We start from the raw sequence: 24518 nt of genomic DNA on the forward strand, positions 1-24518 counted from the left end.
TTTGGCTGTGTTAGGTCTTCATTGCTGCATACAGGCTTTCTCTAGTTGCATTACGTGGGCTTCTCATTGCAGTGACTTCTCTTACTGTGGAGCACGGGCTCTAGGAGCACAGGCTTCAGTAGTTGTGGCCCGCAGGCTCAGTAGTTGTGGCGCATGGGCTTAGTTACTCCATGGCATGTGGCATCTTCCCGGACCAGGGATCAAAGCCATGTCCCTGCATTGGCAGGTGGATTCTTAACCACTGCGCAACCAGGGAAGTCCAGAACGTGAGTTTCTAATCTTTTATATTCTAATTAGTGCTTGGATGGGTATCGTTGTACACACGTCTTTTCTTGTATATTTAAGCATGTCTCATCTCAGTTCCCAGACTGGAATTACTCTGCAAAAGGGTGTATGTGTATTTTTAATTTTAATAGGTACTGCCATATTGCCCTCCATGTACCAAATGTTTCTCCACAGCATTGCTGATAGACTAGAGTATTACCAAATTTTTGGATATTTCCCTGTGAACTTTTGAAGGGTAGATTATTTCAAGTCCTACCTAATATTTTCAGGACCAGTAACAGAATCATTTGGTTAAACTGGGGGAAATGAGATTTGGTTTACACAGTTTGTTCAGGACACAAATTATTTGCTGCAGATCCTGCAGCTACACACCCACGACTAGTAAAAACATGGCTGCTTATGCAGTGGAAGCAGCCAGCAAAAACCTGGAAAAGTGCCAAGAATGACTACAAACAGCTCCACCTACTCTTTTTGTGTGTGTGTGGCAAATTTGCAAGCTTAGCAGTATCTAAAAAGATCCTTCAGCCTTTGTTTGAATTACAGAGAATCAACCTGGTAAGAGGGAGGGAGTTACTCATTTCATGGAAAATTCCCCTGATATGATAGGAGCTGAAAATGATTTTTATTTAATTTTGCTTCAGTGCTGAAGTGGCACAGGGAGGGAGAAAATAGAGCTGTTAGGCTGTGGGGTCCACCTGCACTGGGGTTTATGTTAGAGTGTGAAGAAAGGTTTCCAGGTATCCAGGAATGATAATCTCAGTTACTTGGAGCCGAGGTAATTTACAGAGGAAAAAACAGAGTTCAATGTGGTATGCTAGCTTACTGGCTTTTCAGACTTTTTTTGTTTTTGTAACATTTTTCTAAATTGAAGTATAGTTGATTTACAATGTGTCAGGTATACAGCAAAGTGATTCAGTTATATATATGTGTGTGTGTGTGTATATATATATATATATATATATATTCTTTTTCAGATTCTTTTCCATTATAGGTTATTACAAGATATTGAATATAGTTCCCTGTTCTATACATTAGGTCCTTGTTGGCACTTCTAAATCATTTTACAAATTTGTAGGCTTGTTATGGACTGAATGTTTGTGTCTCCCCCTCTCCCCCCAAAATATTCATAACTCCTAACCCTTAATGTGATAGTATTTGGAGATGGTGCCTTTGTAAGGTAATTGAGGTTAAATTAGGTCATGATAGTGGGGCCCTTATAATGGGATTGTGGCCTTATAAGAAGAGGATGAGAGAGATCTTTTCCAGCTGGAGCTCAGAAGCACAGAGGAAAGGCCATGTGAGGACCCAGTGAGGAGGCCATCTGCAAGCCTGGAATAGAGCTTCCTACCAGGAACTGAAATGGCCAGCACCTTAGTTTTGGACTTCCCAGCCTCTGGAACTGTGAGGAATAAATTTCTGTTGTTTAAACCACCTACTCTATGGTAGTTTGTTATGGCAGCCGAAGTTGACTAAGTGTATTTTTAGTTTTCCACAGATTCATAAAGGTCCATCCAAAAAAAATTGTGATGATTATTAATAGTGTCACGTCTTTCGTCAAATTAACTACAACCAATATATTGTCTGTGTAGTTCCTGCAAAATTTGGAAACTGTTACCTCTTTAGGCATGGCAGGTGACTATTGGGGAATCCTTCCATTTATTTAATATACCCAAATGTTAACTTGCATCTCAGGAGTGGCTTAGAATTTGGAATCCTTCTGTCTCTTGAGTTTGAATAAGAGGCATATAAATGCAGGCCTAAACTCATTCACTTGATGGGCTGTAAGTAGTGGTACACACTGGTGATTGATTGGATATTCGATGATACCAAGAAAACATATTACTTTTATTGAACTTTGGTGTTTTGTTATGATAATAGTATTATGATTAAGTTTTTAAATCCAGAGTCTTTTAGACATGATATCTGGGGTTTGTTTCAAAAGAATGTGGTGTTGCAACAGGGTGTAAATTGTTGGCAGTATCAAGGAAGTAATAGTGGTCTAGGGTATGATCATTGGAGAAGCTAAATGACGGATACTTGGGGGTTCTTTGTGTTGTTCTGTACTTCTGTATATGTTGACATTTTCTGTACTAAAAAAGTGTTAAAGTAATTTATCATTGTGTATAACTAGTGACTCATAATTTTACCTGCTGAAATTAACATATAAAGAATCTTCAACTTAAATGTCTTCTTAAGCGTGGAAATTTAAATGCTGGCCATGAACATGAATTGGACTTCACTTACCATGCATTTATTTAGCAGGTACTAAATGCTTTCCTGTAGATTTTTCTCATTTAATCTCTGCAAAGGTAGGTGTCATCCCCATTTTACAAATGAGGGAAATGTAAACTCTAGATAAGTAGTACACAGGTAGAAAATAGCATAATTGGAATCTTCCCCCCATTTGGTCTGTCTCCCAAAATTCATGTTTTATTTCTACCATACCATGCTGCTTCTCAGACCTACCTGACCACCTTTTCCTCCATGCTGTTTTCCTTTTAGTAGTGAAAGCTTGGCACAGCAGGTGGACAAACATATATGAAAATGTGGAAGATTTCTGGGGTCTTTGTCCTCTCCTTTCCTCTTAGGGGGTCTTTGTCCTCTGGGGTCTTTGTCCTCTCCTTTCCTCTGGAGTCCTCTGGGGTCTTTGCCCTCTCCTTTCCGCTGGAGTCCCAAAGCAGGAGTTAAAGGTTTGTTGCACCTAAAGGAAACCATGAAGCAATGAATTGATAAAATTCTAGACCTAACTCACCAACCTTTGGTTCTGCAAGAATTCATTTGGCCATTATTACATATATTTGTGTCAGTTACTGTTCAAGATACTGAACTGATACTCTCATCTCACTTTCAGAACATAAATTAAGAGGTCAACCTTGAGGACTTTATGCTAACCTTGAGGGCATTATGCTAAGTGAAGTAAGTCAGAGAAAGACAAATTCTGTATGATCTCACTTATATTTGAAATCTAAAAAAACCAAACTCTTAGAAACAGTAGATTTGTGGTTGCCAGGCGTAGAGTAAGGGGAGGGGATGTGATGAAAGAAGGAGGAATGGGTGAAGGTGGTCTAAGGGTACAGCCTTCAGTTATAAGCTAGATAAGTTCTGGCGATCTAATGTACAGAATAGTGATTATAGTTAATACTGTATTGCATAGTTGAAACTTACTAAGAGAATAGATCTTAAAAGTTCTCACCACAAAAAAAAAAATACAAGAAAAAATGGTGAGTGTGAGGTGATACGTGTGTTAACTAAACTTACTGCAGTAGACATTTTGCAATATAAACCTATATCAAATCATCATGTTATGAGCCTTAAACTTAATGTTATGCATCAATTATATCTCAGTAAAGCTGGTGGGGGATGGTGGTGCCCAGTCCTAACACACTTACCTCTCTCCTCCTCCCGCCTATATCCCTACTCCACCCTCAGAAGCAACGGCAACACAGCTCAGGAAATGGACTAAGTGAAAGGTAGAAACGCTGAGCAGCCTGTCCAGTCACTCATTGCTTTCTCCTTTCTCTTCCCAAGAACATGCCAAGTTTGCAATATAAGGGAACTTGGGACAACCCACTACTTCCATGCCAGTTGTAACAATGGAGCTTTAAGAATACTTAATATATAGTGTGGCACAGCTTAACAAAAGTCCCATCCTGAAGTATGTGGAGAGAAAATACCAGATTTTATAAGCACTTGTGGTTAAAGCAAGACTTGAATCCAAGAAAGGCTTTATGTGCAATCTAGATATTTACACTCCCTTTATTCTCCATCACCCACCCATCCCCAAATAAAAATCACCATACTTAGGCAAATCTAGACTTACCTGTGCTTAAAATAACCCCATGCTGACTAGCCTACAGAGTGGGTCATGTGGGATAGACTTTCAGCTCCATGGTGTACTTTCCCTGCCCCTGAATTTCCACATCTCTAGGCCAGAGAAACCTAACATGACAGAGTTAATAAGAGCACAAACTCCAGTTTTATCCACAGAGCTGTCCTTTGACCAAGCAAGAATGCTGAATTACTGGAGAAGCTATAGCATGTTTGATTCTTTAAAAAAAAAAAAAAAAGATTTGATGCTTGAGCCCAAAGAGTTGAAAAACTAAGAAGAAATGAGAGATTGAGAGTTTCAAGTTAGAGTAAGAGAATACCTACCGGTTATTTAAGGGCATAAATTCAAAACTGCCCCTGCCCAGCCTCCTGAGAAGGCTTTCAGTAGGATGGAAAGCTGAGAGCCGCCTTTCCCCCTGGCTAACCCACCTTTCGCTGGCCGCAGGCAATCAATAGGTGGAGTAATGTATTATTTAGTACAGCACTGAAACCCATAGCTTGATTTAATTTTAGACTTTTAGTTTTTCACATGTACTAAAAACTGATTTGTCTGCCTTTCTGCCATCTGCACACATGTGTACAGGATCTAGAAGAAGGTACTTAGGTTTCGCTCTTCCCCTTAAACTCTTCAAATGAAACTTGTTTTGCTTTTCGCCTTCCCATCTTTTTTATCTTAACCAAGGTGCCACCTTTCTAAATAGGCCAGACTCAAAACTTTTTCATTTTTCTCATTTAGTTTTTATTTCATAATCATAAACTTAACTATGCAATCCAACTAGACTTGGAGGGGAATAAGGAAAATATAGAACCCAAAGAGCTGCAGCACATGAATAGATGTTGAGTATTTTCAGACAGCACAAAGATTATAGGATAGAGTGAGCAGATGAAGGTGGTGGGGTACACTCCTGAGCTATAGAAGGAATGGTATGGAAGTTAAAACACAAGTCAAATTTATTGGAGTTGTCTGTAGTCAGCATTAAAGAGCTACTTGGTGGTTCTCCCATTCCTGGACTGAAGCACTCCATAGCTTCCACAATATTCATGCCCTCTTCTGCCTTGCCAAAGACCACAGGTCTGCCATCTGACCATTCCATCTTGGCAGTGCAGGTGAAAAACTGGGAACAGTTTGTGTCGGCCCCAGCATTTCCCATGGACAAGATACTAGGACCCATATGCTTCAGGATGAAACTCTCATCATCAGATTTCACCCCGCACATGGATTTGCCACTAGTGCCATCATAGCCTGTGAAATCACCACCCTGGCACATAAAACCCACAATAATTCTGTGAAAGCAGGAACCTTTACAACGAAGTCCATTATCCCCAGTGTTCAGGGCATGAAAGTTTTCTGCTGTCTTTGCAACTTTGTCAGCAAACAGCTTGAAAGAGATGTGGTCCAAGGGCTCACCGTGGACAGTGATGTTGAAGAACACAGCAGGGTTGACTGTGGCTGGGTGATGGTGATGTCTGCAAAGCCAAACTTTTAGTCCAAATTGCTTGTCCTCCTGGGAAGAAATCTCTTGTGTTTTTACCTGTATCTCCACAAGTAAGGACTTCACCCTAAATGAGTCTTTATCACTTTTCCTTAAGGTGACTGAGTCTTGTTGCCCTCTTTGAATTTAACCTTTCCTTCCTGCCCCCAGACTACCCTGCCTGACTACCATTGTGATTTTCTTCACATATTGCTTTCATCTTGAGACTCCTCTGAGCATTAGCCTACAGAGTATCTAGGCCCTATCCAGCCCTGGGTATGAGCAGACCTGCAGTCAAAGATGATAGGATGTGAAAACACCTAGCATCGTTCCTGGCACATGGCAGGCACTGTTGACTTCTTTTTTCTCTTCTTACAAGGTAGTTTCTTTACTGTCCCAAAGACTACCAATGGTTGTACCAGCCTCATAGATTACAGGCATACCTTGGAGATATTGCAGATTTGGTTCCAGACCACCACCATAAAGCGAATATCACAATAAAGTGAGTCACGTGAATTTTTTGGTTTCTCAGTGCCTTTGAGTTATGTTTACACTGTTCTGTAGTCTGTTAAGTGTGCAAAGTAGTATGTCTAAAAAAAGATCTTAATTAAAAAACACTGTATTAAAAAAATACTTTATTGCTAACCATCATGTGTCTGCAGTGAGTTGTAGTAACATCACAGATCACCATAACAAATAAAATGAAAGTTTGAAATATTACCAGTATTACCAGAATGTGACACAGAAACATGAAATGAGCAAATGCTCTTGCAGAGATAGCGCCAGTGCACTTGTTTGATGCCACAAACCTTCAATTTGTAAAAAAAACACAGTATTTGTGAAGTGCAATGAAGTGAAGCTCAAGCTTTTTGATAAAATGAAATATGCCTGTATTCTCCCTCCAAGAAATATATTCACTCCAATCTTTTGCCTCTCCAAATCTATCAAGCATGAACAAATACAAATTCTATATTAAAACTTTAAAACAAGCTTGAAGGTCACAGAAGTAGAAACAAATGGAAAACCATACTACCTTGTTCTTGGCTAAGAAATTTAACATCATAAAAACAATGTTATTTAACATGTCAAAAATACTAATAAGGTTCTGGGGGGAACAAAGGAAATGGGAGGAGGGGAGCTAGCCAAGCTGATTCTAAAGCTCATATGGGAAAAATAAAGCAAAAATGGGCAGAAAATTTTGGCAAAGAAGAGCGATAAAGGGAGATGAGTATCTGTTAGATATTAGTCAGATTATAAAGCCTAAGTAAGGGCACTAATCTACCCTTATGACCTAAACACCTCCCAAACATGCCACCTCCAAATACCAATACATTGGGGATTAGGTTTCAACAGAATTTTGGGAGGACACATTCAGTCTGTAGCATCAAATGTCCATCGATAGGGAGCTAGAGGAAAAAAAAAAAAGCACAAAGTATAATATAAACAATATATCATTAAGGGCTTCCCTGGTGGTGCAGTGGTTAAGAATCCACCTGCCAATACAGGGGACACGGATTCGAGCCCTGGGCTGGGAAGATCCCACATGCCACGGAGCAACTAAGCCCTTGTGCCACAATTACTGAGCCTGTGCTCTAGAGCCCGCGAGCCATAACTACTGAAACCCATGCACCTAGAGCCCGTGCTCCACAACAAGAGAAGCCACTGCAATTAGAAGCCTGCACACTGCAATAAAGAGTAGCCCCCACTCGCTGCAACTAGAGAAAGCCCGCGGGCAGCAATGAAGACCCAATGCAGCCAAAATGAATACGTTATTAAAAAAAGAGTGCACGCACATTTTCTAAAAATATATATATCACTAAGTTAAAAAGTAAGGTGCATAAAGTATATATAGTGTGCTACCTTTTAATAAAAAGAGAAGATATAGATATATGCCCATGGGGCAGGGCATATAGTAGTAGTGGGAGCAGGGCCTTTTAGTGTACCCCTTTTGATACTGTTTTGTTTTTGAACCATGTGAGTTAAATGTATTACCTTTAAAAGAGAAAAAAAAGATGCTTTCCCAACTATAAATAGAAATTTAAAAATTAAGAGTTGGGAAGGCCTTCAGAGATCACCTACAAGTTTCTTCATCTTAAAAGTGAGGGAAAAAAAGAATATAAGAGGGAAATGTTCATGAGATAGCATAGCTAATTTGTTACAGAACTAGAATACAGGTCTCTTGAGTGCTTTTCTCTTAGGTTTCTTCATAAGTGCTATCTACTCTAGCCCATGCTGATCTCCCTTTTTACTGACTCACTGATACCTTATTTGCTGATTTCATGGGTCTTAATTTTTTCTCATAAATGTTTACATCTTTGAAGGTATTCCCCTGTATTTTCTATAGCACTGCACATGGTGTTTGGCCCATAACTACTTTGTTCATTTATTCAATATTTTATTGAGTGTTCACTGAAAATTCCAGACACACTGCTTGGTTTTATGGATAGCTGTCAATTGGGATACTGGAAGTAGAGGTAGAAGTTTTCATCCTTGTTCTAAGCATTGAACATAAAGTCAATAAAGCCTGTAATTCATTCACCTACTTATGTGAAGCCATATTTATGTTTACTTTCTTAATAATTCTTTTGGGTAGGGCCTAAGCAGCGGGTGATATACATCCTGCTGCTCATTTGTAGGTGTTAGATGAATAAGATTACTGCTCATCAAGCCCAGAGTTAAGTAAACAGAGAAAACCTTTAGCCTACTTGTGTTAGTCAGATTCCCCTTCCATCCTACTTCTGGGGACTGGATCACTCTGGGTTTTCAGAAACGTTTTAGAAAAGACTCTCTCCCCTGGTACCCAGTCTCCTATTTCTGTCAACAGACTGCCTATGCCAGACTTTCAGTGTCTTGAAAGCAGGAACTCTTTCTTTGTATCCCTAGTGCCCGTTAAAGTGCCCAGCACAATCATTGTTAGTTGAACTGAGCCAAACCTCTAGGGCCATACACACCTATACTTAAAATACAAATGTGTCTCCTCCAATGTGTTTCCACAAGACTGAATTTCGTTTCATTTCCAATCTATTTTAATGTTTCTGATTCCCAGCTATAAAACCTGTAGCCTCCATTCCCTTTTCCCATAACCATAACTGCCATCTTTCCTCTGTCCCTTCTGGAAAGTGCTCTAACCGTAAGTGCCCTAAGACTACGGGGAAGCAGGTGTTTCCCTGGTGCTCAAGATAAAACTTGGCAAATAGCCAAAGTAATCTCGAGAAAGAAGAATGAAACTGGAGGTTTCACACTCTGTGATTTCAAACTATACTACAAAGCTACAGTAATCAAAACAGTATGGTACTGGCACAAAAACAAGACACATAGATTAATGGGACAGAATAGAAAGCCCCAAATGAATCCACACTTATTGACATATTTTGTTGGTTAATATATGTCAAAGGAAGCAAGAATATACAATGGGGAAAAGATTCCTCTTCAATAAATGGACTTGGGAAAACTGGACCACTTTCCCACACCATATACAAAAATAAACTCAAAATAGGTTAAAGACTTAAATGTAAGACCTGAAACCATAAAACTCCTAGAAGAAAACACAGGCAGTACACTCTTCGACAACATTCTCAGTAATATTTTTTTGGATATGTCTCCTCAGATGAGGGAAACAAAAGCAAAAATAGCAAATGGGACTACACCAAACTGAAAAGCTTTTGTACAGCAAAGGAAACTCAACAAAAGGAAAAGGCAGCCTACTGAATGGGAGAAAATATTTGAAAATCATCTGATAAAGGGTTAATATCTAAAATGTACAAAGAACTTACACAATAGCAAAAAAAACTTTTTTTAATGGGCAGAGAATCTGAATAGACATCCTTCTAAAGAAGACATACAGATGGCCAGCAGGCACGTGAAAAAATGCTCAACATCATTCATCATCAGGGAAATGCAAATCAAAACCACAAGATATCACCTCACACCTGTTAAAATGGCTACTATCAAAAGACAACAAATAACAAGTGTTCACAAGGATGTAGAGAAAAGTAACTATTGTGCGCTATTAGTGGGAATGTAAATTGGTGCAGCCACTACCGAAAACAGTATGGAAGTTCCTCAAAAAATTAAAAATAGAATTACCATATGATCCAGCAATTCCACTTCTGGGCATTTATCCAAAGAAAGTGAAAACACCTACTCGAAAAGATATATGTAACCTCATGTTCATTGTGGCATTATTTACAATAGCCAAGACATGGAAACATCTAGGTGTCCCGCAACAGATGAATGGATAAAGAAAAAGTGGTGTATATATATACAATGGAGCATTACTCAGCCATAAAATAAGAATGAAATTCTGACATTTGCAGCAATGTGGATGGACCTAGAGAGTACTACACTTAGTGAAATGTCAGACAGATAAAGACAAATAATGTATTATGCCACTTATATTTGGAAAAAATAATACAAGTGAATGTATATGCAAAACAGAAACAGACTCACAAATATAGAAAACCAACCAATGGTTGCCAAAGGGGAAAGGGGAGGAGAAAGGGGGAAATTAGGGGTATGGAATAAAGAGATACAAACTACTATGTATAAATTAGATAGGCAACAAGGATATATTGTATAGCACAGGGAATTATATTCAATATCTTGTAATAATTTTAAATGGAATATAATCTGTAAAGATATTGAATCACTATGCTGATAGATCTGTAACTAATACTGTAAATCAACTACACTTCAACAAAAACAAAACTTTTTAGAGAAAGACAAATATCATGTGATCTCTCCTATATGTGGAGTCTTAAAAAGAAAACTCAGATACAGAGAACAGATTGGTGGTTGTCAGAGGCAAGGAGTAAAGGGTGAGCAAAATGGATGAGGGGAGTCAAACAACTTGCAGTTATAAATAGGTAATGGGGATGTAATGCACAGGGTGGCAACTATAGTTAATACTGTATTGCATTTTGAAAGTTGCCAAGAGAGTAAATCTTAAAAGTTCTTACCACAAGAAAAAAATAGTCTTTAACTATGTATGGTGATGGATGTTAACTAGATTTATTTCAGTGATCATTTTGCAGTACATACAAATAGCAAATCATGTTGCACACCTGAAGCTAATATAATATTGTATGTCAATTATACCACAATTTAAAAAAAGATAAAACTTGGCAAGTTTATTTTTGTTCCTCAAGGATTTCCTCAATAAAAATTTCATAAAAGCCTGATCCTTGGTCCTGGCAGGTTATGCTACCCTAGATTCAAGTGTTTCTCTAGTGGTTTCTCCAAAAACCTTCTGAGTATATTACATGATGAAGTGAGAAAGAGCTTGTGCTTGACAGTCCCATATACTACCAGCCTTCAAATCTCCTTATTTGTAAATTTAGAAATAATAATGCTCATCTCATAATGTTATGGTGATGTAGAGATAAGGCATGTGAAAATCCCTGGCATATAGCAACTGCTCTAAACACATCCCACTTCTTATCCACAAAGTAGTTTACAAATTAATGAAGAAACAAATGAGCAGCTTTCCCAAGCAGTAATATTTACCTTATTTATAGAAACCTGTGCTACCGGTTCCTGAAGAAACCAGGTCTTCAGAAACCAGGTCTCTTAGTAGCTTGCCTTGGCCTGTCTCTAGCAGTTTAGTTTTGGAACATTGTGCTCTTGAGGTGTGTCATAGTATGTCCTGATCAAAGGACAAGCTTAGTTTTGTCAATGATATTGGTATGTAAGGATCCCTTTTACTAGGTTCCATGAGGTCCTCAGATATGACAAGGCAGAGTCTCTGCCCCTTAGGTGATAACCATCTATTAGAGAATATAAGGTATTTACATAAATAACAGTTACAAAGTAATGTATGTTTTAAGTATATAAGAGATATACAGATAAAAATGCTATCGCGACTTAATAAGGAAAAATTACTTACAGCTGGAGAAGATCAAAAATGGGTTCACTTTGGGACTTCCATGGTGGCGCAGTGGTTAAGAATCCGCCTGCCAATGCAGGGTACACGGGTTCAATCCCTGGTCCAGGAAGATGCCACATGCCGCAGAGCAACTAAGCCAGTGCGCCACAACTACTGAGGCTTCGCTCTAGAGTCCACGAGCCACAACTACTGAAGCCTGAGCGCCTAGAGCCTGTGCTCCACAGCAAGAGAAGCCACCACAGTGAGAAACCCCTGCACTGCAATGAAGAGTAGCTCCCGCTCTCCACAACTAGAAAAGAAAGCCCACGCAACAATGAAGACCCAACACAGCCAAAAAAATTAATTAATTTTTAAAAATGGGTTCACTCGGGCTTCCCTGGTGGCGCAGTGGTTGAGAGTCCGCCTGCCGATGCAGGGGACACGGGTTCGTGCCCCGGTCTGGGAAGATCCCACATGCCGCAGAGCGGCTAGGCCCGTAGCCATGGCCACTGAGCCTGCGCGTCCGAAGCCTGTGCTCCGCAACGGGAGAGGCCACAACAGTGAGAGGCCCGCGTACCACAAAAAAAAAAAAAAAAAAAAGGATGAATTCAATCATTCAATAGACATTTATCATAGATGTGTCTCTGCAAGGTATTAGGCTAGACACTAGGGATGCAAGATTTAAATTATATCACACTTGTTCTGGGAGAGCTAAGAGCTTAGTAAGGGAGAAAGTCACAGAAAGAATAATTGCGGTACTATGTGGTAGGGACTGCTTTATAAGTGGGATGTTCAATGTGCTTTGGAAGTAGAGATCAAGAGTGATTAACTCAGTGTACAGAGACTGGGGAAGAAATGATGTTTGAGCTGGGTCTTGAAAGATAAAGAGGAGTTTCCCAGATAGAGAAGATTGGAAAGGGTATTTATTAAGAAGTTGCCTTTTTATCTTGAAAAATGGGAAGAATTTAGACATTCAGAAGTGGGGAGAATCCAGAATTGCATCAACAAAGATTGGAAAATCAGAAGAAAGCATGAAGTGAAATAGTTCTCATGGGTGAGTAGAAATGCATGAATTTGATCCAGTTTGTGGTGGGATTAAAGACAATGGAGAAAACTATTAAAGCTCTTCAAACTGGGACAGGATAAGGTTAGAACTTTGGATTAAGAAGATTGAGCTTATAGTTTTGTACAGGAAAGTTTGGATAAGGCCACACTAGGAGCAAGGAGGGCAAGTAAGAGACTATTAAAATAACTAGGTAAGAGGTAACAAAATCATGTAGAAAGTGGCAGGAGGAATGGAAAGGAGAGGCCAAATGGCAGAAGTGTTGCAGACATGGGGTATGGTTATTGGCAACCTGAGTGCTTGAGAGGATGCTGTACCATTAACAGTAAGAAACATAAGAGTTAAGGCTCGGGAGAAGTGAAAAGTAGATGCACTAATTTTGAGAATCTGCAATAGACTGGTAGAAACAATAGACAAGATGGGACAAGTGGTTAAGGAGAAATGGGAAGTGAGAAAGAGACAACAAATGTGACAACTTTTTGTGAACTTTGGCAGTGAAGGAAAAGAGTTTATGAGGCAAATCTTGAGGGTTTTCACTGTTTGATGAACTGGAGAGATTGAGCTAATTTGTAGGTGGAAAGGGAAAATGAAGGGCAGACCAAAAATTGAAAATGAAAGAGAAGGGGGTAAATGATGGAGCAAGGTCATAGTTTCAGAGGTATTAGTGGAGGAAAGGATATGAACTGTTTCTGTGACAATAATTTGTAGGCATAAGAGGTGAAGAATTTCAGTTTCTACTTAAGATGATGTCAGATGATTTGCAGATAATTTTTTTCCAGTATGGAAAATCTCACCCTGTTTTGTTTTTCCAGTCCCTTGTCAATTAAACCAATTTCTGACTGGCTAGCAACATGGCCTACTTAGTAAGAGACACTTTGCTGTAGTAGAGTGGGAGTTGTGTAATTGTTTTCCCTAGTATTCCTGCTGCAGAGAGCTGCTTGTTCAACCACTTCAGATTTGATACCATAATACTCTGTGACTGGCTCCTCAAAAAAAGCTCTTCAATTTGGATAGATGTTGATTTTCACAACTTTCCCAACTCAGACATTTTAAAAGTCAGGAGTAAAAGAATAAAGCTTCTAGAAGAAAACATAATAGAATAGCTCATGACCTTAGAATAGGCAAAGATTTCTTAAATAGGACAAAACCCCGCTAATTATAAAGGGGGAAAAACGTGATAAATTGGGACTATTAAACAACTGTAAAGTCATATTCATCAAAAGACATCAATAAGACAATAAAAAAGACCAAGACACAGTGAAAGATGTTCTCAATATGTAAATAAAATAGACACACACTCAGAATACATAAAGAATGTCTATAAATCAGTAAGAAAAAGTTCAATTGCAAAATAGGCAAATAATTGAACAGGCATCTCATAAAAGAGATTATTTGAAAGACCAATAAACATTTTACAAGGTACTCAACTTCTTTAGTCATCAAAGAAATATACATTAAAACCACAATAAAATATTTTAGCCATCAGAACTGCTAAAATGAAAACACAAAATATCAAGTGTTGGATAAGGATTTGGAGCAACTAGAACACTCATACACAGCTGGTGAGAGTGTAAGTTGGTACAACCACCTTGGAAAATAGTTTGCTCTTATCTCATAAAGCTGAACAAATGCATACGCTGTGACCTAGCAATTCCAATCCTAGGTGTCTACTCAGCAGAAACAACTGGATTCTATGCAAATGTCCTAGTAGAATGAATGAATAAATATGGTGTATTCATGCAGTGTAATACTACTCTACAATGAGAATGAATGAACCACAACTACACACAACAACATGGATGAATTATACTACATCATGATGAGCAAAAGAAGCCAGAGGCAAAAGCGTTCATGCAAAAACAAGCAAAGATAATCTATTCAGTTAGAAAAGAGGATAGTGGTTGCCCGTGGTGTTTGTGTATGATGGGCCGGGGGAGCAATGGAGCAACTGAAAGAGGGAACAAGAGAAATTAATGGGGATGGGTAACGTTATCTTTCTTGATCTGACAATAGGTACACAGGTGCATTCAATTTGTGAAATTCATTGAGATGTACATTCATAATTTGTGCACTTTTCTGTGTGCTTGCTATACTTCAGGATTTTTTTTTTTAGTCGGAATTCTCAAGTCTGTCAACCTTGTTCTCATAATAGGCTTAAATCAAGACAAGATCAAAATTGTAATTTATCATTTTCCTTCTGATTTAATCTATGAATATTTATTAAAATTATTCATGTTTCTCAGTTTCTACCTTCCAAATCTTTAACTGCCCAGTTCTCCACATCTTGAAACCCTCTAACGGTTTCCACACGAGAGAATATTACCCCAAGTTCTGTGCTTTGTGGTCTGTGCTTTTGTGTTATAGAGCACAGAGTATCTCCCTTAAAATACACAACTCTAATGAAATTGATCAAATAACCAAATGGATAATAACATCCATTTAGTTTGGAGTTCACAACCATAAAGTCCTCTCAGCACTACTACAACTATGGACATCCTCAGTTTGCTCAGTGCTTTTGATGTTTCTTGTTGCCGCATGCTAGTCTTCTGGTCTCCTTGAGAACATTTTGGATGTTAACACCAAGTTCAAGGGAAAATAATGATAATGGAGGGATATTAAGGTCAGGAGTTCCTTGTTTGGGGCAGCTTCCTGGTTTATTAGTTATTCACCATTCTGGAGAGACAACTAACTATGCAAAAATACCTTCAATATTAACATCTGGGTACTAGAGGAAAAAAAATGAAACATGAACTAAGTTTTAAAGAATAAAAATAAGCTTAATATCATGGATTCCTGGGATTTTTTAAATAATGCATTACTGGTTCAGAGGGCATGAACATTTTGATTGGTATTGCATTTCACCGAAAATGTGATTTGCAAGAAATGACATTTTTAATAATGTTCCATTTTCTAATCCAGGAACATGATGTGTCTTTCCATTTATTTTCTTGTTCTAATATGTAAAGTTTTAAAGATTTCTCATTTAGGCCCTGCCCATTTCTTATTGTGTTAATTAATTTCTAAGTAAACACGAGTGATGACTTTGAAATTCCTGAGGACTCAGGGCTCCCAAGGGAGCCCAAATGAGCACAAAGTGAACCCTTTTACCTCTTTAAATTGTTTCTCTCCTAGTATAATTCAGGAAAGAAAGATTTCCTACTCATGTAGCCTCAGATAAATCTGTCTTTTTATTTTGGCTGGGACAAAGGAAAGAAGAGAAACACATGGTCGTGTTTTACCATTCTGTTGTTGGGGTGAAAATATTAATGTTATCTCTCTTTTTTTTTAATTTATAAATTATTGGTTCACAGCTTTCATCCTCACGACACTGTGAAGAAAGGCAAATCATTCTTTATTATTATTATTATTATTATTTATTTATTTATTTTTGGCTGCGTTGGGTCTTCGTTGCTCCATGCGGGCTTTCTCTAGTCGTGGTGAGCGGGGGCTATTCTTCGTTGCAGTGCACGGGGCTTCTCATTGCTGTGGCTTCTCTTGTTGCAGAGCACGGGCTCTAGAGCGCAGGCTTCAGTAGTTGTGGTGCATGGGCTTAGTCGCTCCGCGGCATGTGGGATCTTCCCAGATCAGGGCTTGAACCAGTATCCCCTGCATTGGCAGGCAGATTCTTAACAACCGTGCCACCAGGGAAGTCCCAATATGTTACTTCTAATCAGCTAATTTTCTCATTATTATTGCCCTTCTACAGTACTGCCATTAGGCCCAGGAAAAAATAAATTATTAAAGAACACAGAAGTGTCTCTGACACTCAGGATGGGATGAAACCCTTAACAATCACTCCCATGATTATTTTCATTTACTTGTCAAGGAAGCACTTCACATCTCTTGCTCTGTCTTTGAAATAAAAGGCAACTATGTTCAAATGCCACAGAGCAGAGGTTCTCAAGCGTTTTAACTCAAGACCCCTTTACATTCTTAAAAACTGACGGCCCTAAAGAGCTTCTGTTTATGTATGTTATGTCTATTGACATTCACTATAATCTAAATTAAAACTGAAAAAAAATATTAAATCACTTAGAAATAATAATAAACCCATTATGTTAACATAAATAATATATTTTATGAAAAATAACTGTATTTTCTCCAACCAAAAAAATTTAGTGAGAAGAGTGACATTGTTTTACATTTTTGCAGATCTCTTCAATGTCTGGCTTAATAGAAGACAGAGGGATTCTCATCTGCTTCCACACTCAATTTGTTAGAATATTACACATCATACAGCCTTTAGAAAATTCCATTGTACATTTGTAAGAGAATGAAAGTGAAAGTGCAAATGATGTCATAGTATTCTTAGGAAAATAGTTTTGACCTTGTGGACCCCCCAAATGGAATTGGTAACTTCCTGGGATCCCCAGACCACAGTTTGAGAGCCACTACCACATAGGGTTGGCAATTTCACATGGTTCAACCTCATATACATCTTTCTTCAAAATATTCAGTGCCAATAAGTCAAATAAATACTTACATCTTTTTAAACATGGTATTCACTGCTTCTTAATACTTGCCTTTTATAGTAATGTGTGGGTAGTGTGACACATGTATCCAACTTTTACCCACATAGATTTATGAAATCAGAAAATATACCAGTAGAAAAGTGCTAAAGGATAAATGATACATGTGGGAAGTTCAGGAAAAAGAAAGACTCATATACATATAAAAACATTTTTTCACTACCGCTAGTCAAAGAAACCCAAATAAAGCAACACTAGGTACTATTCTTCAATAGTCAAACTGACAAACTCTTGGGGGTTTTATTGTAAAAATATGAATCCATATCTATCATCATCACATTAATGTTATCAATGTAAATGTAAATCAATAACATTTAATGTTATAAAGCTTTTTATAATATTGTTAAATAGGAATAATCTAAGTGCCCAATGGTAGAGTTAAATAATTAAGAGATTATTGAGTAATACTGTGCAGTTATTAAAAATGATATTAGAATAATTCAATAATGACAAGGAAAAGTGTTCATGAAATATTAAGTGAAAAGGAGTATGACAAATCAGTATGTATAGCACAACACAATTGTGTAAATGTATGTGTGCCTTTGCAGAGAAAGGAGGTTAGAAGGCAGGTGTGCCATGTCCATATTGCATGTTGAGCTCTCCAGAGGGAGCTTAACAGGAGAGTTAGAGCAGAGGTCAAGTTCTACTCCATTCGCCTAGCCCTGCACCTTGTGCACAGGGGCTGTCTACAGCCAAGGGAAGGAGATATCTTTTTCTGAATTGTTCAGAAGCATCAACTGGACTATTGATAGCCCTGGGATTGTGACCAGTATATATTTTCTTCTCCTGGGTAATCTGTATTTTCTATATTTTCATCAGTGAATAAGTATTACTTCTGTGAAAGAAAAAATACAATTATTTTTAAAATTTATTTTATTTTTTTATTTTTGGCTGCATTGGTTCTTTGTTGCTGCACACGGGCTTTCTCTAGTTGCAGCAAGCCGGGCTACTCTTTGTTGTGGTGCGGTGGCTGCTCTTGTTGCGGAGCATGGGCTCTAGGTGCACGGACTTCAGTAGTTGTGGCATGTGGGCTCAATAGTTGTGGCTCACAGGCCCTAGAGCGCAGGCTCAGTAGTTGTGGCACACGGGCTCAGTTGCTTTGTGGCATGTGGGATCCTCCTGGGCCAGGGATCAAACCCACATCCCCTGCATTAGCAGGCGGATTCTCAACCACTGCGCCACCAGGGAAGTCCCCAATTATTTACCTTTTTACAAACAGACAAGTGATAGTAGTTGAAGCTGGGGGATGGGCACCTGGGTATTCATTATACTGTTCTTTTTTTTCATGTGATATTTCCTATAGTAAAAATACCTTTTTTGACATGCTTATGGACATAATACTTTATATAACCTGCTCTTTGTTAAAATATGAACCCGTATCTTGTCATAACTGGAGCTTTGGTCTCAAAATCTCTGAAAGACTTAATCTAACACCTGAAGAGTCTCTAAAAGATTAACTTTAAAGCTATGCAGCAAATACAAGTCTCTGCTAATTTAACCTGGAATGTTTCAGCAAGATTAATAGTGACCTTTTAGACTCCAGAAAGCACTATACTTACCTCACATATCCACTTAAAATCTAAGCCTGTGGGAGTTTTCAATTTGAAAAAGGTTAGTAGGTCTTGGTTGATAGTTCTGACCTGTAGCAGAAAAGTATTCAAAACTAGACACAGAAACTCTCTGTCCTTTTTTCCCCTTTCTTTGAGTAAATAAAATAATTCTTAACTTGATGAGCTGTTTACTTGACAATTATCAAAAGCTAAATTGTCACTTTCTGAAATGCTTGCTTGAAATTCGGTCTTTTAAGCTGTCTAGTTGTCCCTTGTGCTTCAATCAAAAGTCATAGGAAAGTTTTTTTTCTCTTACCAAATGTACTTATTTGCTGATCACTATTCCATCCTTAACTGAAGTTGTCTACTTTAACTTGAATGAGAATTTCCTTTTTCACCTTGACTCTGTGAATTCAAGAGACGTCAAGTCAAATATTATCTCTAAGCTCTGGACCCATGTATCCAATTTCTCTAAATATCTAACTCCATTTGGAGGTCTCCTAGCCACTTCAAATCCACATGTTCATGGCCGGGGGGAGATGGGGGACCGTGGCTGACTAAATTAAAATTTATTATTTTTATTTTTTTAAGTATAGTTGTTTTATAATATTATATTAGTTTCAGGTGTACAGTGCAGTGATTCAGTATTTTTACAGATTATACTCTATTAAGTGTTATCACAAGCTAACACCTGTTCAACAGTGAGTCCTTCCCTTTTCTCCCCAAACCTGATCCTCTTCTAGTGTTCCCCATCTTAATGAATGGCTCTATCATCCACCCAGTGACTCAAGTTAGAGTCCTCGGCATCATCATGTTTTTTCCCTCCCCCGATCTCCCCACATTTCCTCTCACCTACTTCAAACTATTCTCTCCCACAATAGCAGGAGTTATCTGTAAAAAAGCAGATCGGATCATGCCATCCCTTTGTTTAAAAACCCTTGAGAGGTTTTTCATGGCTTTTAGGATAAAAACAAAATCCTAAATCCTATGTATGGTCTACAAGGCCCCAGATGATCTGGTCCCTGCCCACGCTAGCCACTCTCAGTTCCTATCAGTTCTCCCAAACACCCTGCACCTCCTTCCTGCCTCGGGACTTTAAATATAATGTTTTCTCTATCTAGAAAGCTCTTTTTCCCCACTCCCAGCTGCACTTCTAATTAATTCCCATTAGCTATCTAGAATTAGCAACAGTTAATAGTTGGCTAATATTTAGAGGGAGCACTTCTTAGGTACTAAATAATTTAATCCCCAGAGCCACCCTGTGAGGTGTGTTATCATCTCCATTTTACAAATGACATAACTGAGGTTGCAGAGCAGTGAAATAACTTGGCCAAGGTCACATAATTATTAACTGGCAGAGCCCGGATTCAAAAACAGCCATCTGGTTCCAGAGCCTATCCTCTCTTAAATATTACCTTATGCTGCTCTGCCATTTCATCCAGGAAATCTTTGCTCTAGACCTCGAATTATACTTGCTGAGTAAATGGGAGGAAGAAAGAAGGGAGGAAAGAGGAAAAAAAGAAGGAAAGAAAAGTGAAAAAGGATTCTCAGTTTATGCATGTCAAGTTGCACACTCCAGTTGATTTCAATCTTCTTTGGTTGGAGGTTTTCTGTTACAATTGGCCAAAGATTTAGTTTCTTCAGTTTGATACCATTTGTGTAGGAAAAATATTTCCTGGAAAGCCTAAGAAAAAGGCATAAGAAGAAACATTGAGTGTACAATATACTATTATGTAACAAGAAAGAATTGGCAGAGACACATGAAATTTAAAGACATTTTTAGTAAATGTTATGAAACTTCTGTAGACAATCTAGAGCACTTCTGTGTCCCAATAAGGGGAATGTGCACCTTGGGGTAAGACATAGACATTATTAACAGAACGGTCTGGGTTCAAAGGCAATGTTTTTGAAGATTTTCAGATCATCCATTATATTTTGCAAGACCATCAGATCATCTGGCTGATAGACTGAGATAGCAAGATTCATTTTGATGGGAAGTATGGATTCCAAAAGGTCCATGAAGAGGAATGGCCTTGGGGGTGGAGAGTAGGAAGGTAGGCTGGGTCAGCTGGGAATGACAGGGTGGCAGCATGAAAGCAGAAAGTGCCTGGTGAGAGGAAGGAGCTGCAGAATAGGAGGGGGAGTAGACTGTGATTTATAGGCTGCAGTTGGTAGACTAAGAAGCAGACAATCACACTAAGTAGGATAAGTATGCGATGCTAAGGGAACTCAGAAACAAAAGCAAGGAGGGGGTGAGAATAGTGTCCAGAGGAGAGAGAAAACTTGATATGAAGATTAAAAGGACAGTGGGAATTGCCAAATGGTTTCAGGAGAGGGAGAATATTCCAGGAGAACAAAGGGTACAGAAGTACATGCAAGAAAGCTAAGCTTATTGAGAGAACTGCAGCTAGTACAGCATGACTAGAAATTCAAGTGCTGTGGAGACCTGATGGGGAATAAGATTGGAGAGGGAGGAGTTCCCTGGTGGCCCAGTGGTTAGGACGCCACAGGTGTGGCCAAAACAAACAAACAAAGCCTCTTTGCTGCTGCACTGAGGGAGCTTTATCTTGAAAGTGATGGGCAGCCATTTAATATCTTAAGTAGAGAAGTTTTAGTTATCAATTAATCAAATATTTTTTGATCACCAGTTGCCTACCATGTTCCAGACCCTACACTAGATGCTAGAAATTCAAACAAGATTTTTAAAAGAAGGGAAAAAAAGATTTATAAGGAATTATTCCATAAATAATGTGACCAGTGCTTAAAGGAACTATTATGTACAAGGTGCAATAGGAACATAGTTGCTTGTTCTGCCTGCCTCCTTCACAGCCTAGGTGAAGCCTGAGCTGTGTTCTGAAGGGTGAAAAGTTTTCTAGATGAACAGAATGCAAAGGTACAGAGGTATAAAAGTGTGGCAAGCTCTGGGAATGACCAAAGAGTCAGTATGAAAGGAGGAGAAGATGGATGTATAAAAATGGCAGGTGAGGCTGAATAAGTTGAAGACAGTCAGATCATGAAGATTCAAGTGGGTGTGCTAAGGGATTCAGACATGATGTATAGATGATGGGTGTATTAGTCACTGTTCTCCAGAGAAATAGAACCAATAGGAGATAGAGAAAGAGAGAGAGAGAGAGAGAGGGAGGGAGGGGGGAAGGAAGAAAGAAAGAAAGGTGGGAGGGAGGGGGAAGGAAGAAAGGATTTTAAGGAATTGGATCATGTATTTGTGGAGGCTAGCAAGTCCAAAATTCATAGGACAAGCTGGCAGGCTAGAGATTCAGGTGAGTTGGTGTTGCAGTTTTGAGTTTGAAGGCTGGAAACTCAGGCAGAATTTCTATGTTGCAATCTAGAGGCAGAATTCCTTTTAGTTTCTTTGGGAAACCTCAGTCTTTTGCATCTAAGGCCTTCAACTGATTGGATGAGGATGAGGCCCACCCATATTATGGATTGTAATCTGCTTTACTTTAAGTCAACTGATTGTGTAAATGTTAGTCACATCTGGACAAACCATGACACCACTTATATGAAGAATCTAAAATAGTCAAACTCATGGTGATTGCCAGGAGCTGGTTAGGGGAGGAAGCAAGAAGGCACAAGGGTACCATGTACTCCTTTGATCAAAGGATATAAGGTTTCAGTTACATAAGATGAATAAGTCCTAGAGATCTATTATACAGCATAGAGCCTGTAGTTAACAATATTGTGTTGTATACCTAAAATTTGACTCAGAGGGTAGATCTTATAATTGTCCGTATCATACACTAGCAAAAAGTTAATAATCATAAAGAAGGCAAGGAGAACATCTTAGAGAGGTAAGGTATGTTTGTAGCATAGATTGTGGTGATAGTTTCACAGGCATATACTTATCTCCAAATTCATCAAGTTGTATACATTAAATACGTGCTGTTTTGTATGCCATTCATACCTCAATAAAGTGGTTTAAAAAATGTTAATCACATCTACAAAAACACCTGTAATCTAGCCAAGTTAACAAATAAAATTAAATGTCACAATGGGGAAACATACAGTCATAGGTGACTAGTGAGCTGTTTATATATTTATTTATGTATCTGGAGATCTGGAAGGAGTATTGGGCTGAATAACTTAGAGCCAAGGAGTAGTTGAAATTATGAATGAATGAAATTTCCTGCAGAGAGTAACAGTGTGAGATGGGGAGAGCACTGAGGGTGGACCATGGGAGACATCAACATCTTAGGGAGAGGGTGGATGAAGAAAGTGATATCTTTGAAGGTGACTGAGAAGGAGCTATCCACGAAGTTGGAGAGGTACCAAGAGAGTATAAAGTCACAGAAATCAAGGGAGGAGAGAGTTAGAATGGATGCTAGAGAAAGGCCAAGGGAGATAAGGACTGAAATGTCTTCACTGGATCTTGCATTTAGGAAATCCCTGGTGACCTCAGCAAGAAGAGTTACTCCTGAGAGAGAGGTGAGGAAAGAGAGACCCTGAATTTAAGCATTCTATTAAGAATGTGAAGGAATCTTGCATGTGAAAGGAAAAAGGGTAAGAGAGTGATGGTAAAGGAGGATATGGGATGGAAAAAGTTGGGGGGAGGTATGTGTTTAAGATAGAAGAACATGTTCATGTTCAGAGAGGAAAGGGCAATAAGAGAGAGACAGAGATAGAAGTTATAAGAAAAAAAGGGTAATTGACAAAGCAGGGTTCCTGAGGAGGCATGAGGGGATGGGATTTAGAACACTAGTAGCCTAGGACTAAAAGAGAGATGGGTGGTGATAGATAACAACTCTCAGAGGAAGACATGACTCTATGAGTGTTGGAGAATAATAAACCCTAGAGTTGGAATGGACTTCAAAATACCTTTAGCTTCAGTCGGGTAGTGCATTAATGTCTCCACTTTATAAATAAGAGGGCTGTGGCCTGGAGAAGTTCATAGTTTACCTATTCATATGACATTATCTTCAGAACCACTTTTTAAACCTTTGGGTAATAAGACTGCCAACTTGTGGGGCTTCCCTGGTGGCACAGTGGTTAAGAATCCGCCTGCCAATGCAGGGGACACAGGTTCGAGCCCTGGTCTGGGGAATTCCCACATGCCGCGGAGCAACTAAGCCCGTGTGCCACAACTACTGAGCCTGTGCTCTAGAGCCTGCAAGCCACAACCACTGAGCCCACATGCCACAACTAGTGAAGCTTCCGTGCCTAGAGCCCATGCTCTGCAACAAGAGAAGCCACTGCAATGAGAAGCCCGTGCACCGCAATGAAGAGTAACCCCCCTCTCACTGCAACTAGAGAAAGCCTGCACGCAGCAAGAAAGACCCAACAGCCAAAAATAAATAAATAAATTTATTTATTTTTTAAAAAAAGAAAAAAAAAGATTGCCCACTTGTGCCTTCCAGAAAGAACATTACTGCCTAACAGATCTGTGACAAAAACAGGCTCTGCCTTATTTCACTATTTTTCTGATTCCCTGTAAGAGAACCCACTTCTGTTCATAAGCTCTACTGACTCTTTTGCTGTATTTAAAATAAGATGCTAGTAAAGAGGTTCTGGGAATTCCGTGGCGCTCCAGTGGTTAGGACTCCGCGCTTTCACAGCTGAAGGTGTGGGTTCAATGACCAGGAACAAAGATCCTGCAAGCCATGTGGCTTGACTACAAGAAAAGAAGAGAGATTCTACTCTTATGTTAGTTATGAAGATGTTTACTTTCTTGTTATTGTTATGTATCACTTGTGAAAAATATTATTTTAATTAGAAATAACTCCTTTTAAACATTTTTATAGAACCATGGCTATAAACAAAGTTTCTATTTTGCCAAAAAGTTAAATCCCAGTAAAATGTCCTTAAGTCGGTTCCTGACACATAAACTTAGAAAAGTGATAAATAGAACTCAAGATGCCCTTTAAAATTAAAAGTGTAATATTGTGTGTGCACCTTCTATATCCTAACAGGTCT

This window comes from Leucopleurus acutus (genome assembly GCF_964270905.1).
Source record: "Leucopleurus acutus genome assembly, chromosome: 1".
NCBI lineage: Eukaryota > Metazoa > Chordata > Mammalia > Artiodactyla > Delphinidae > Leucopleurus > Leucopleurus acutus.